The sequence below is a fragment of the Rhinolophus hipposideros genome (genome assembly GCF_964194185.1).
Source record: "Rhinolophus hipposideros genome assembly, chromosome: 4".
NCBI classification, from domain to species: Eukaryota; Metazoa; Chordata; class Mammalia; order Chiroptera; family Rhinolophidae; genus Rhinolophus; species Rhinolophus hipposideros.
In genome coordinates this window covers 4,611,163-4,627,623 of record NC_138050.1, presented here as the reverse complement: position 1 = coordinate 4,627,623, position 16,461 = coordinate 4,611,163, and positions in this window count along the sequence as shown.

Sequence of the window (16,461 nt, the reverse complement as noted above, 5' to 3'; positions counted from 1 at the left end):
CTAAAAACACAGCTATGTTGTTTTAATTTATGGAAAACATGTCAGGTAAGAAAAATCACATTCATAAGAAATCAATTGATCCTTTGTATTTTCCCATTTAGAAAGGGGCTCAAAGAGCAGGATGGCTCTGCACTGGGAAACATAAAAATACAGATCTTTTCCTCATTGTTTGTTTGTTAAAGAAAAGCAACTTGAAGGAATTTTCCTCATAATGGCCTTACAAGCCTTCCAGACTTTACAGGGGATTTCTAACTCTAGGGTCCTTTGCTGTTTGAAAAACTCATCTATTCCCGCATTTATTTGCATCGAAGCAAGGTGATCATGTTTCCTCTGGCCTCCGGGAGGTGTTGATAGAACAGATAATTGAAATATCTGTTGCTAAAGTGGACTGACTTGAAAAAGAAGATGAGGCGAGATAGAGGAAGTAGACATTCCTTGAAATACTTTGTCCTTCTATCTTCCTCCTGAGGTATCTTGAGTTTTCATGGAATAATATTCCAGGAATTAGTACAAAAACAAACTACATGGTTCCTTTTATCCCTTCTCAAGTCATATACATCTATCTAAAGATTGCCTGAAATTTTTACAGAAAAAGGTGGATACTTTTTGCAACTCAAGACATATTTTACCCACACATGCCTAGCAATCTATCGCTCTAAGTACAGCCCAGCCCACCCTCTAGAAATTAGGCTAAAACAAGCAAATGCCTGACTTTCCATTGAGGCTCTTCTGCCCCCTATACAAAGAGTTCCTGTGGGCACCGAAGCTTTGTTTAGTATAATATGATGATTTGGGCAGAAATTCATGACCCACCCCCCTCCATAATGCTTGGGTGTGCAGAACTGAGAAGTATTTGGGGTTTCTCTGTCAGAACTGAGGGAGAAATTGGCATGGAAATGGATTCTTCCAAAGCCTCAATATTTCAAATGCAAAAGTATCTGGTGACTTCTGAGGAAATAATAGCTGGGAGCTAATGAGGTGGAAGAGACACCATGAGATCGTAGCCCCTCCTACTGTCATGTCAGCAGGTGGCCAGGGTCCCTTTCTCAGAGGTTGTCATGGTCATACTGATTCATTCATCCCTTTGCCTGATCCCCCACTTCTTTGGGGCCTCCATCCCCCACGTACAGCAAAAGAGTGGCATTTCAGTAGGAGAGCAAGAGGGCCTTTTAGTCCAAATGGCTTCCTCCTTCTTTGAACGCCCAGATGTCCCCACTCCGTCCTATCATGGCCTTCATTTCTCCTCTGTGTCTTTCATTTGTGTTTACTGCAGACTCCTCAGCTAGACTGTGACCCCCAGCAGATGAAGGCTTGGACAGACGTTTCTCTTGTATGTTTCCAGCTGCAAGCAGAGTGCTGTGACTGGAGTAAGCACTCAGTGCGTCCTCACGGATTCACTCCATCTGATGTGGCAGTGGTATTTTCTTTAGTAGTTAGAAAGCTTCATGAGGACAGGAACTGTGTTCGTCATTTTTGGGTCTTGTGCAACATCCAGTTTAATTACTGATCACAGTCAGTGCTCAGTAATCACCCCGGAGAGGCTGAGCACACAAGGCCGTGGTGAGTGGACAGTTTTGTAATGCGTCCACAGGACAGTTTACAAGGTTGGAAAGTGGGGATGGGCCGGGGTTTAGATTTTCTTCCGGGCATGTTTGATCATTCTCTTCGCCTGAAACGCTTTCTTCCTTTGGCTTCTTGCAAGGCCCTGCACGCCTGGTTGCTAGTCCCTCCCCGGCCTCCTCATGGTGGAGAGTTCAGGCTTGGTGCCAGGATGTCTCGGACGTGTTGTCTCATCTACAGTGACTCCCCGAGTTCTCTTCTTCACACGTGCCAATTTCTACAATTCTGTCTCCTTCAAAAGAGACTTTTTCTTTTTTTAACCTCTAGATTAAAATAGCCAATTGCCCTCAGCTCCACTTAATGTGTCCAAAAGAAAACCCATGATTTCCCCAACGCCCAAATGACTTTCTCCAGCAGTGGTCATCTCAGTAAATGACAGCTCTGTGCTAAGTGCTTGGGACAAAGTCTGGAGTCCACATTGATCCCTCCCTGGCTCCTCCCGCACATCCGGTCTTCAGCAGCTCCGGGCACTTTCACCTTCAAAAGCGTTTTGAACGCCTGACCGTTGTCACCACTCCACCACCTCCACCCTGTTCTGAACTGCCATCGTCACTGCACCATAACCTCCGTGAAGCCACCGGCTTGTCTGTGTTGTTTGTGGCTGTATCTTCCATTCCTGGAACATTGCCTGACTCACAGTGGGGGCACAGTACTATTGAATGAGTAAATCTCTTGCCTGGATTATTGCTGTAATACCCGAACCCTGATTTCTCAGCCTCGGCACTACTGACATTGGGGTTGGCTATCTCTCTGCTGGGGGGACCTCGTGTGCCCTGTAAGATGCTTAGCAGCACCCCTAAGCTCTACTCACCAGGTGCCAGGAGCATACACCGCACCCCCACCCCAAGATGTGACAACCAAAAACGTCTCCAGACACTGCCAACTGTCCAGTAGAGGGCAGAACCACCACCATGGTCTTTTACTTTCATGCTCATGGCCCCTCGTCTGATCAACCAGAGTGACCCTAAACATGTAAGTCACACCACGGCTCCCTGTGGACCCCGAGTAAAATCCAAATACCTTAGAGCAGGCCTCTCCCTGTCCTCCAACCCATCCCTCCCCACTGTTCCCTCTGTCCCAAACCTTGCCTATCCTCCGGACACCCCAGGCACATTCCTGCCTGCGGGCCTCTAGGGGGCTGTCCCGACTGCCAGGAACAGCCTGCTCCCCAACTCCATATGCACCTTCAGCAGCGTCCTTCTGTCCTCGGCACTGCATGTTCCCTACCTTGTTTCAGTGCCTCCATTGGTACTTACCACCTCCCGACAGGCAAATGTGTCCAGAACAGTGCCTGACAGTGGTTACGTGCTCAAAAAACGTCACTGAGTGAATGACGAATGGGCGAGTGGGTTCTGTTGGCTGTCTTCACTGGTCTCCTTCCTCTTCTGTCTTTGGCTCTCTCCTAAGTCTTGCTGAGTCACAGTTGGTCCTCTTTCCTCCTAACATTGAACATGTGAGCAGAACTCAACAAATGGTATAAAAAAGAACCCACACAGATAACCAAACGCCTCACAGGGACTATCTTCCAGAACCCAGCTTGGACCCAGTCCCTTTTACGCCCCAGGATTTGAGTTGTATTTGGGGTCAGTGTCACAGCTTAGTGATCAGTGCTTAGAATTTGGAATTGGATGCCCGGGGTACATCCAGGCATTCCCTGTGTGGTCATGGACGGCTTACTCTTCCCACCTGTTCTCCAGGCTCCCACCTGGAGAACGCGATAATAGTAGACAGAATTCCCAGGGCTGTTGTGAGGACTAAGAAAATCCTACATGTAAAGTACTTGGGCACGCAGTAGCCCTGGGTAAGTATTTGCTAGACTTATTGGTCTGTGTATGTGTTGCCTGCATGAGGATTTGGTGCCTACTGAGATGACAAAGCTTTGAAACTTTCTGCAAGATGTTCACTGTCCACTCATTCAGTCCACATGTATTGACAGCCCATCATGTGCTACGTGCTGGTCTAAGCACTGGGGATATGGGTTGAGTAGGACAAACAGGGCCCTGTCTTCCTGGAGTTTACATTCTACTTTGAGGATACAGGCAATATACAAATATACAAAAATTAACGGACCGTGGTCAGGGCTATGATCAAAATAAAACAGGGTGATGAGATGGGGGAGATGGGAGAGGAGGATTGCTGGAGGTTTTATGATGGACAAGCTGCTTTGAAAGGCAACTTAAGGTGTTACCTGAATGACAACAAGGCAGCAACCAGCTGAACACCCAGGGAAAGATTTTCCCAGTCCTGTAACCAGCTCACGCTGCGCCCTGAGCAGGATGGAGCCTGTGTGCCTGAGCTGAAAGAAGGCCTGTGTTGGTCTGTGGGGTGGAGCAGGTGTCAGCAGAGGGGACAAATGAGATCACAGTGGTGTACTGTAGACAACAGTAAAGGTTCTGGTATTTTTTAACTGGCTGGGGAGTCACTGAAAGGTTCAAAGCAGGGGAACGGCCCTTTGCAAAGGCTCCTCTGGCTGCAGGCAGAGAACTGACTGCAGAGAGGCAAGCACAAAAACAGGGACGTTGGGGGATAATGACAAGTAAAACACGTGACCAGTGGGTGTCATGATGTGACGCTTAAAGGCAATTCTCAACCTTGCTGTTACCATGAGGTGTCAGGTAGCTGACCAGTGCACCCGCCCCAGGAAGCAGCTGGCTTACCTGCAGGCCTCTTGACTTTTGTCTCCAAGGAGGTTTCAATGTCAATGTGTAATGTAATCAGTGTGGAGGAAGAGGGTAAGGCTAGATTCCCTTTATTTCTAGAACCTTCTCCCATGGCTCCTAGGAATAGGAAGAAAATAAGCCAAAATAATGTTGAAACTAAGGGGAGAACAATGGGTTGTCTTTGTTAAATATCAGGTTTTTGACAGTGATGGTAACTACATGTAGATGACATTTGTTTTAAGAGTCTTGGAAAAAACACACGGAGACTTCTTCGAACAGTTCAAAACAGAAAGGTCCTCGGCCCTCCTATTCTATAAATTCTATTATGAATGAGGCCGCGTGTTTCAGATTTAATGAACAGTCAGTGGGTTGGAAGGACTTCTTTTCTGGATCCAGTGGACGGAAAGCCAAACTTTTTGTTGTTGTTTGTTTTTGTTTTTTGCTGTTCCAGTTTACAACACTGTTTATAGACCTGCCATTTTCCACACTTAGAATACTTTCCAAAATGCAGGGAAGATACCACATGAGGTTGCTAGGCTCCCTCCTTGTTATTCGGAAGGGACAAAGCACCCCTGACACAGTGGCCTTGGATCCGCCCATTTCAGCGGTATCCCCTGTCGGGCCATTCAAGATCACTTGCCAGGCAGTCTGACTTAAGGTTGCCAGATCGAATACACAACACCCAGGTAAATTTGAATTTCAGATTTTAAGAAATGAATACTTTTTTAGTGTAAGTATGTCCCAAGCATCATGTGGGTAGACAATTAAGTTCGCGAACTTGTTGCAACAATGTTGCTAACCTTTTTTGATAATTATTTGAAATTCAGATGGAACTGTGCTCCCTGTGTTTTTATTTGGGCATCTCCAGCTCTGGTTGGGAAAGGATGTGGAGTGTCCCCAGCAGCAGGAGCCGCTGATGCCACCACAGCTCTGCTGCCTCCTTGGGCCACCCAGCTGGACTTGTCAACACGTAGTTAGTGGTTATTTTCTCTGGAGTGAGAGGCTCTCTTTCTCTTTAGCTACTTTCTTGTGTCTCAGTTAGACTCCTATAACTGTATTTAGGACATTCCCTCCTTCACCTGTCCTATAGAACAAGACATTATCTATCTATCCATCCATCCATCCATTTGATAAGTATTTATAGAACACTTTTTAAGTACCAGACATCGTGCAGCAAATCTATAATTTCCCTGGGAACATTTCATGTGAACGATTCATACTCTGCCTTGGAGCCAACTTCACGGAAGCCCTCCAGAGCACAGGAAGCAGCTGATGTGACGAACATAACAGCTCTGATCCCAGCATCTCTGGACCTGTCCCACCAAGGCTGTGAACCTCACATCCACTGGTTGCCCTGGACTGGTCCCGACCTGTGAGAGGTGGTACAGGGAAGCTGAAAGGTGGATAGGACTGTCCTGCTGTATCAGGTAAGGAAGGCTACTTGTTGTAACAAACAGAACTCAATATGTATAATCACACTAGAAGTTTATTTTTTGTTCACGTAATACTTCTGGGCAGGTGCAGTGGTTGGTAGGGCAACCCTCTTCAGCACCGTCATTCAGGAGCTTGGATTGGCACAGGCTCTGCCATCTCCACCAGGCCACTGGTTACTCGCGAGTTTGCCCAGAGGTCATCACCATTCCGCCAGCCAGAAGAGGGTGAGAGCATGGAGGCAAGCAAGGGGGGCTTTTAAGACCAGGCTTGGAAGAGGCCCACATTGCTTCTTCTCGGATCCCTTAGCTAGCCACATGGCCACTCTCTGTTGTAAGGGAGGCCAGGTTAAGTGCACCCAGGAAGAAGGTTAAGAACATGGATTTGGTGAACTTCTCCAAGCCTCAATTTCCTCATGTGTGAAATACTCTACTGATGCCTCTCAAAGTTAAATGGTGAAATCTGCTGAGACCCACCCCCCACTCCCGGAGGTCTGACTCTGACAGTATCCCCTAATGTCCTTTTCCAGATGCCGCCCACCCCCCACTCCCCAAAGCCACTGTGAAGTTAAGAAGAACTGATCCCGCTTGCATTTTCCCATCCTGCCTGCTTCTTGGTTCTTGCCCTTCTCCAGCTAGCTGCCAGGAAGTCACTTCATTTCACAGGATGTGCTCCAGAGTTCATTTACAGCCTGGTCACTCGGGAATTTTGAATGCAATTCTCCATAAAAGCAGCCGTAGGTAGTGGGGTGCTGAAGCCCATCCCCCATCTTTGGGCCCAAGGCAACTCTAAGGGGTGGGCTGGTGGAGGCACTGGCATCTCTGTGGTTCCCATGGCAGCATCTGAGAAGGCTCACAGCAGGGATGGGGGTGGAGTTCAAAGTCCCCAGGGGCTTTGTGAGTGGCTGGTTTCCCTGGCAACTGTGGAGTGGACTCAAAGACAGCCAGGAACCTGTAGCCCTGGCTAGAAGCTGACAGTAAGTTCAGTGCTTGTAAGTAAGCCTGGAGCTGCCTGTGGCTGCAACCTGGAGCAGAACACCTTTCAGGCTGGGGTATTTCCATTACCAGCGCGCCCTGAATAGCTCTGTTTCCATTTCACTGAAACAAGCATTTATTTATTGAGCATTTGCATGCCAGACACTGTAGTGGATACGGGAACCCGAGAATAAGATAGTTACTACTAGCCCTGGCCTGGCAGAGCTCCCAGCTTAGAAACAGATTAACACACAGTCCAGCAGAGAGGGACACTGCCCATCTGACCAGGGCAGGGAGGAGGCGGCCAGGAAGCTCTGGAGCGGGCAGGTGTGGAGGAGAAGGAGGCTTTCAGGAGAAAGCAGATAGTTTGGTCTGAACGGTGGCCGGTGGCTGTAGCCCCTGCAGAACGCCACGTGCCCACTGCCCGTGGGGGAGGGGCAATGCCGAGGCTGTGGGAGGAGCCCTGGAAGGACATCAGATTGTGCCCCTGGGGGGGACCCTGACGCCTTCTCAGAGATGAGTATTCAAGATGCTGCTGAGTTCAATGGGTCCATGAATATTTTCAAAAATGTTAACTAGTTTTGGATTTCTGGGATTCATAAAAAGGAAACAACAACATGGGAGTGTTTCTCTAATGTTTAGCGAGTCCTGCCCACCGACAAGCCCTGTGTTCACTCTCTCAACTATCGTGGTTGTGTTCTGGCCTGGAGGTGGCAGCTGGAACTTTCTAGGAAACTGGCAAGCTTCATGCTGCAGTCTGTCCTGCAGGCGTGTCTGTGTGTGCTGATGCGTGCTCCTCTTGCTCCTGAAGCCTGGCGTCTGTACCTGCACCCAAGGCCCACCTCAGCGTCCAGGGGTTCACATGCCATAGGTTTTAACGGCAAAAGTCCCGCATCCCAGCAAGCTGGTCAGTCCCAAGGCCACCCTACAGGACAGAGAGAAAGGGCCTAGCCCAGACCTCAGGCTTCTAGGAGGCCGAGTGGCAGGTCGGGTTACAGGGAGACGCGGCTTTTGAGCCAGGCTTCCCCAACAAAAGCTGGAGTTCTGCACTTAGCTGTGTGATCTTAGAGAAGTTACTTCACCTTTTTGAGTCCTCATCTGTTGTAGGGAAAAAGAACACACATCCTGTGGGTCAGGAAATAACATCGGTTAAAGGCTGTCCCATAGGAAATGCTCAGTAAATGATAGTTATTGTTTTCCAGGGGAAGGCATAGCAAAAGTCCCCATCTAAAGTGGTAAAGGCTGTATTGAGCATTTATATTGAATGTTGAGGATGTTGAGACTCCCAGGTGGGGCTCTCTTGCCTCCCACACATCCACTGTGGACGTGATTAAAAATGAGAGCAATGGGTAGTGCATGCCATAGAGTGAGAATATACTGAGTAGCAGGAAGATTCGAGTAGCGAAGGTCACAGACACACAGCCCATCCAGTCTCTGAACTGTCACGCAGTGGGGAGAACCTACAGGTGAGAGATTCTGGAGCCTGCAAGCTCCCTGGAGCACAGAACTGGGTTGTCTAGGAGGAGGGCACAGGTATTCCAGAATTCTCAGGAAGTTCTGGAACATTCTTGTATATTCTGGAATGTACTCCCTGTCGGTGAAGCCAGAGGGCAGGAAGGAGTTCACACGATTCTGTTTGTGAGGAAGAGATTGCCTTTGGGACTTGTCTGCTTGTGAGGTGCCTCAGGGAGGACGACAGGCAGCAGCCTTGTAGCCACATCTGAAAGTCGTGACTCCCCAGCGAGGCCAGGACTCCAGACAGCGAAGCAAACTTCCTCCGAGAGAGTAGCTAGGTTTAAACTGTACTGTGATTTCTTTCTCAGCAACCTGAAGAATGTTAAATGTGGACTCTCTCTCCCTTCCTCCCATCCCCTTCATAGGTGGCGGTCTCCTCTTGAAAGTCATCTTCTGTGCTGAAGCTGTGGAGAAGGCACTTTTCTTTCTTGTTCAGGAATCACAGCTCCTTGATGCCTGAGAACGTCATCGGCAGTGACACAAAGAGACATTAGTGGCGAGCAGGTCTCCAGCCTCTCAAGAACACTCCATCTCCCAGGACCAACAGCTCCAACAGTGGAGACAGCCAAGATGAGGCTGGAAAGCACAGCTGGATCTGGTGCCTTCATGTCACCTACTGTCCCAAATGGCAGAGAATTCATTACCAGCCACATTGCCCTCCCCAGAGCTGGGTGAGCAGGCAGCTTATTAGCACAGGCAGGTCCGAGTCCGCCGTCCTGTGGGGCCAGAACCAGTGTTCTGCCTCGACTTCTCTGTTGAGCCATCTTTCCACCACTCACTTCTGCAAGGGACTGAAGGTCATTAGCAGGGCCATGTGTATCCCTTTTAACTGTTGATCCTGCACCTCAGGGACCACTGATTAGAGGCAATGACCTGTGGGCATTGAAAATGTGAGCTCCTTCAGGGGAAGCACATCTCACCAGAGCTCCATCCCACCAAAGTGGCCCTGGAAGCAGGTGGAAGGTGGTTCTGTCCGCTTTGCTTTTTTCTATGCACGCTTTGGGTTCTTAATAAATGTAGTCAATTCCTAAATAGAGGCTCAAAGTTCAGGCTCATAAAAAATGGGCTTGTGTTATAATGAGGTTGATGGAAGGACCAGGTGGTCTTGGTGTAGATGGCAGGAATCAACCACCCCTCACTCTATATCTGTCCAACCGCATGTTATTGTGGGTGCATTATCATGGGGCCTCATTAGATAGCAAATAAGGGCATCATTTCCACCAAGTGCAAAGAGAATAGACTTTACTCGCATTCTGCAGATGCAGCTAGTGGGTAATGAGAGATTTGGACACAGATAGGTCATGGTTTGGGCTGGGGAAGAGATCCTGGGAAAAGCTGTCTGTCCAAATGCTCTGTCCCCAGCACCACACCCCCTTCCTGTCACCTAAGCAAGAGCCCCCGATGCCCCTCCCCCAGGGCCTGCTGGATCTCATTAGGCCACAGCTGCCCGACAGCCTGGGCGCCGTGAGCAGAGCGGGCCTGTTTTCCATCACTTGGGTGTTGATTTGGCCTGTAATCATCATCAGAGGGCACATTCCAGGTTCGTGGTCTAAGAGAAAAGTGTACTTTTGTCTGCAGTTGAGGAGCCATTTGCTTTTGAGCGTTTCATGCTTCTCCAAGGCTCAGCCCGGTTCCTTCCTCTGTCGGAGTCTGACCAGACAGCTTTGATTTCAGAAGGAGGCTGGAGGAAGCTTGGGAGGGCACACGAGCTTCAATCTGGACCTGCTGAAGGGGTTACCATGCAAATGTGGCCAGATGAGTGTGTGCTGTTATGTGTTGGAGGATCCCCAGGGAGCCTGGGTTCTGCCTCTTTATTGGAAACACCCAATAAACCACTCGCCTCAAAGCACCGTTGTTTTAGTGCAGGGCTTAAATGTAGTCTCCTCCAGGCTGCCAGGGTGCCTCATTGCCGCCTGCCGTCCCACACCAAACGTGGCCCTCTGACCTCAGCCTGCTCCAACAGAGCAAGCTGGAACCAGAAAAGGCTCCAGTTGGTTCTTTGTGTTCAGGGGCGAGTTGTCAATGTGTTAACCCACTGTCATCTGTACACCAGGATGACACTGGGTCCACCTGTCATCAGGGATGGGGAAGGTGGATGAGCTCTGCCCGGCCAGGAACCCGCTCACCCCTGTGAGACTTTCAAAGCCAGCTGGCTAAGGCTCAGGGTGTGTCCCGGGGCAAAGGGGCAGATTATGTCTCAGTGCAGTGAACTCACCTGCGAATCACCAGCCTGACAGGACCAGCCAGCTGTCTGATAATCAAGGCCTGACAGAATTTCTATTGGCCAGATAACCGGAACATTGAGGCCTCTGTGTTACATAGCTTCACGTAAGAGAAAACAGGCATTTTAGCCACACTGGTGCTGCTGAGGCCCCCAGGATGTGGTCCCCCTGGCTCTGGGCTCAGCTGACTCAGTCAGGGGAGGCCTTCCAGGCTGAGCTCAGCGCAACGCAGGGGATGGCTGGTGATAAACAACTCAGGGCTGGCTCCTGGCGCTCAGGAATCTGGGGTCAATTAGGGACCAGTGGGGCTGGAGAATTTAAAACACTTGCAACCAGCAGGGCGGGCTCCGGTGGCATCTACGGTGGAGTGCAGAATGCATAGAACCAATTGTACTGTTCCAGGGTTAGCATTCTACCCCCGGCACGTGGGCCTCAAGGCTTAAGCCCTGGTCAGGACAATGACCAACCTAATCGGTCACTTACCCTTTGCCACAGACATCAGCTTCATGGTCGTTGGGGGAGGTGTCTGCAAACCTCTGATGAACCTGATGTCACCCACACCTGCTATCTTTGAGCTGCAGGTTTCCGTGATTCTTTGACAAGAATGTTGGGTCTTTATATGCCTCTCTCATTATTTCTCATTGTTGTGCCTGCCTGACACGATGTGAAGCCAATAGGGACGCTGAGATTTTCACTGCAGGCATGAGTGACTTCAGAAGACCCAGCGCAGACGATGTGCAGTGAGGCCACACTGACTCAGGCAGGGGGAGGGGCAGGGGGCCTCCTGGCTGGCAGGAAGCAGAGACAGCCAGGCAAGACCTGGAAACCCAGGCAGGGACACCTAGGAGATGACAGAACCCTCCCAGCCACACCTCACCATCAGCTGCTGTGCGTATTCTTACCTTAGCCTCCTGGCTCAGAAAGATTCCTTGGTGTTCTTGCTACCCAACCCCCTCTTTAATGAAACTGCCTTTTGTTCCTGACTCCAGCTGGGTGGTCCACATGGGAGCTGTCATCTTTTTCACGTCCTGCCCCCCTGGCCTTGAGGGGAAGACATCTGAGCCAGTCCCTCCCTGAGATTTATGGGAAGTGCAGCTAGTGGGGAAGGCATTCCTTTTGGGCAGAGAGGGAGAGCCTGGAATCTGCTGGTGGTCATGGCCCCACTTCTTGGAGAAAAGGATCCACTACCTTTTGGTGAGAATGAAGCCAAAATGCAGAGAGAAGCATAAGGTCAAGAGTAGCTGGAAGGTTCTGTCTGAATTGGAATCACTGCTCCATGGTCCCTGAGGCGAGGATGCCCCTGTGTCATTTATCACATGTCTGAATCAATATACACTCCTTTTTTTGCCCACGTTCAAGTTGTATTTCTTGCTATTCTACTTGCGCACAGTTTCTTAGCGACCTACACGTCATGTTGTCACTTTTATTTCTGGTGCACAATTTGGGACACCTTTTGGCAGCTCGGCCCCCATTTAGTTCTGTAGCCCCCACAGTGGAGCTGGCTTGGGCAGCCATCACGCCATGCTGGGACTGGGACGACACACAAGGCTTTGCTTCTTACCCTCAGAATCAGGCATTGAAATAACACTTTTGTAGCTAGCACCCTGCTTTATAACTGAGTCCACACTCTGTTCTACTCAGTCAATACTCAGTTATAAAAGAGGTGTTAAAAAGTACCATTCCAATTTGCACTTGGTGACACATTTAGTATTTACTGGGGAAAGTTAAAGGCAATAAGGAAAGACAAGCCTAAAAGGACTTTATAACCTTTGTGAAGACCAGGGTTTGTGGTCTTGGTGGGGATTGGTGACCACTAGCTTCCACCTGCAATGAGGGGGGAGCAAGTAGGGTTTAGGACAGAGACCGGGTTTCTCCCTTCTTCCCAATCCATCTACAAATCTCAGTTCAGGTCAACAAATAACAACAGAGCATACACCACACTGAAGACATAACGTAAGTCCCGATCTCACAGCAGACCCATTAATATCCCTTACACACTGGTTTCATCCTATTACTCAAAACCCCTTCAGCAGACCCCCCTGCCCCAATGTCCTCAGAATAAAGTCTTAACTGGAAGTAGCTTTCAAGACCTGACCTGACTTCTGTACCCAGCCTGTCCTCTGTTCCTTCCCTTAGAACCAGCAGGTCCCCACAACCCCCCAGTGTCCCACCTGCAGGAGGACCGGCGTCCACACTGATAAGCTTCATCCTTCACTCCCACGCCAACTATCGACATCTTCCCACCTATAGGGTCCAACTCACATTCTTCCCTCTTAAAATCTTCTCCAAGTCTGGTTCTTTTACATCTTTCTGGTGGAATTTCCCCACCATTTATTTTTAAGCTCTCTCAAACAGGGACTTCTGTGGTGGTTTTAAAACGTTTCCTCCTTGAGGCCTGTGATCCTGGCGTGCCCCCACAGCAACAGAAAGGGCTAGGGAAGAAGGTCAAGGTCCAAGTATTTGTGTGTGATCTTGGGCAGCGGGCTCCACCGCCTTTTCAGGCCCCTTTGCTCCCTCGACCTGCAGCACACCGGCCCTTGCCTGCCTGGTGGCCTCTGCCATCTGCAGCACGTAACTCCAGCCTTTTCTCATTAGGGGGACCACCCCGTCACCCCTACTCCCCAGCAGAAATCCTTCCTCTGGACCCCTTCCAATCCTGACACACTCCTACATGTCTTGTCACCTGTGCTGGCCTTCCTTGTTGAGGTGTCTGGTTCCTTTACCTTCGCCGAGCTCCTGAGGTCAGAAAGGCCATTTGATTCCTCCTGGATCCCCAGTGTCACTGGCGGACCTGGTGTCTAGCAAGGGCTTACTATGGGCTCATTTTATGGGTGCAAAGTGGACTTATTGCCTACCTCACACAATAAGATCTCCCAAATAAAAATAAAACAATAAGTCTATGATAATAATAACTAACAAAATGATCATGTGCCTGGCACTCTTCCAAACCTTGGTTATGTATGTCTTATCTAACAGCACGCACGACGAGGTAAGTGTCCTGGTCGCTCGCGGGTTGTGAAAGAATTCATCAGGCACAAAGGAATAGAAGTTAGAAAATTTATTTAAAAAGAGAAGCACTGGCAGAGGATTTGCTGGGGGCAGAGTCTAGGGTAGATAGCTGCTCTGGACTTCAGGTTAGCTTTTCTTATATAGGAAAGTATAGGTAATTTTCTTACAGCAGAGGATGTAATGTAAAACCTCAGGACATTTGATGTATAGACTGAGGTCATTTGATTGACGTGTGCAGGCTATGGAACTGGCATTGTGCAGGCTATGCCAGTTATACCCAGAAAGCATACAGAAAAACCCACGGGAAGGGGGTCTAAGCCATAATGTTCATTTTATTCTAACTGTATTACAATGAAGCTGGAGGTCAGGCTGGCCTTCAGCCTGAAAACCGGACAATTCTGGTTAGGGTCTTATCTCCTTTTTCTAGGAGTGTCTCAACAGAAAAATTTATCTCTAGGGGCTGGGCCTGGGCGGTCCCTGGTGAGTGCATGCAGGCGGTGCAAAATACTGATCACATCACCTTCTGCTCGCCCCCTTGGGCTCACTTTCTGTTAACTCTTTTCCTTCCTCGTCAGTAAGGACTGTGATTATCTCCACTGTAAAGATGCGTGGGTTAGTTTCTTTATTGTGGTTGTAATAAATCACCACCAACCTAAATTTCTAAAATCAAGGTGTCAGCAGGGCTGCGCTTTTTCTCGACTGTCTGGGAAGAATCCTTCTTCTTGCCTTTTGTCAGCTTCTGGAGGCCACCTGCATTCCTTGTCTCATGGCCACATCACTTAAATCATTTCCTTCCATAGTCCCATCTATCACGACTGACTCTGACCCTCCTCCTCCTTCTTATAAGGACCCTGGTGATGACATTGGGTCCATCTGGATAATCCAGGATCATTTCCCCATCTCAAGCTCCTCAATCACATCTGCAAAGTCCCATCTACATATATGAGGTCACATCCTCACAGGTCCTAGGATTAGGACGTGGGCATCTTGGAGGCCATTCTTCTGCCTGCCACAATGAGGAAACCAAGAAACACAGAAGAAATTCTGTGAAAATGTGCTGAGAAGTATAGAGTACTTTATAAACAGGAGGTCTTAATAATCTCCCCACAGCATCAAGCACTTGAGAAGTGCTCAATAAACACGTTTGAGTTATTGAAGTGATTCTTAAAAGTGAAATGAATTGTCCCAAGTATATATTAAAGTACTCTGTTTGGAGATTTAAAAATACAGTTTTTCACGGTTGTTTATTACCTTCAGATTCTAGAGGTCCCCTTATTCTCATTTTCCTATGATCTTGTGAACATTTGATTATTATTTAGTTATTGGTTACTCCTTAGGAGGTCTCTATAAGACTGTATAACCTTGTTTACTGTCTGAGGAAACAGGCCATATGGGCTATCTTTTATTTTTCTTTTAAATATTTTATTGGGGAAGGGGAACAGGACTTTATTGGGGAACAGTGTGTACTTCCAGGACTTTTTTCCAAGTCAAGTTGTCCTTTCAATCTTAGTTGTGGAGGGTGCCATTCAGCTTCAAGTTATTGTCCTTTCAGTCTTAGTTGTGGAGGGCGCAGCTCAGATCCAGGTCCAGTAGCCGTTGCTAGTTGCAGGGGGCGCTGCCCACCATCCCTTGCGGGACTCGAGGAATTGAACTGGCAACCTTGTGGATGGGAGCCCACTGGCCCATGTGGGAATCCAACCAGCAGCCTTCGGAGTTAGGAGCATGGAGCTCTAACCGCCTGAGCCACCGGGCCGGCCTGGGCTGACTATGTTTGAATGAGGACGTACTGCATTAAGTTTTCAATGAGAACGAGGATCAGATGCTTCCAGCCATAGAATAGGGATCGGGAATGCAAAGTTTCTGTTCCCAGGCCACTATCCATTCAGAAAGTCTGCCCTGAAGCATTTACAGAGTGCCTTCCATGTCCAGAGCCCTGGGCAACCTTCTGGGGGAGGTAGATGGACACGGAAGGCTCATCCTCTGAAGAACTCACAGTTCACAGAGGGGGGCAAAGTTATAAAGGTACCTGAAGATGCCGCAGGAAAGGAGTGTAAACCAGGTGGGAACAAGCGAGCAGTACGTGGAGGCACTGAGCTGTGTGACATAACTGCAGCTGCAACCGTGGCTGTGAGTGATAGGGAACAGAGAGGGTGGCAGGGGCTGCTGTGGCTGGGGACCCCGAGGTCTGTGCGGGAAGCATGGGGAGATTCCTGGGGATGGAGGTGGGGGTTGAGGAGACAGCTGTCGTGGCCTCTGTCTCTTGTAATTTGGCTTCCTGGGTTTTGTTCCCTGGAGACAACACAGCAACTTCTGCATTATTCTGTTTTCTTTTGTCCGAGGTTTCTTTCCGTTCCTTTGAGTCTGGATAAATACATACTTTAAGACACAATGTGTTTGCCCAATGTGCCCCACGAGGCCCCAGGAAGTGTTTTTGTATTGACCTTGTAGTGAGACCTGGAGGCATTCCCTGGAAACTCTTGCCTGTTCTCTAGTCTTAAGGTGCCCAGTCCCTGAGACAACATTAATGATTAACGAGGCCTCAGGGTTAAGAAGAGAGTGATTGATTCCCATCCTCCATAGTCACAGTCCCCAGCCCAGCTTCATCCCCTAGTTCTGATCCTGGGACTCTGAGGTCACTTAACCTTTTTGAGCTTCTGTTTCTTGGTGACAATAATCATGTCCTCGCCCGGTTTTAAGGATTAAAAGTTTCAATTTACATGAAGTTTCTAGCCCTGCACTGGGAGTTTAACAGGCATACCAGAAATGTGCCAATTCCCCTCACTGGGAAGTTCTGCCCAGGCGAAGCAGTAATTACAGTTGCCTTCTCTTTCTCCCAGTTCAAGGATTTGCTTCCAAGACAATTAACAGGCCACAGGATTCTGGTACCTGTCAGCCACTGGTAGCCAACAGCCTCGAATATTGGCATCAGTTCTGTTGCTCAAAGCTGGGACATAGACAGGTGCCTGCGCCAGGGCTCCCAGTGTGTCTGGATCTGTGACAGGTACACAAGATGTGTGCTTAAATACGAAA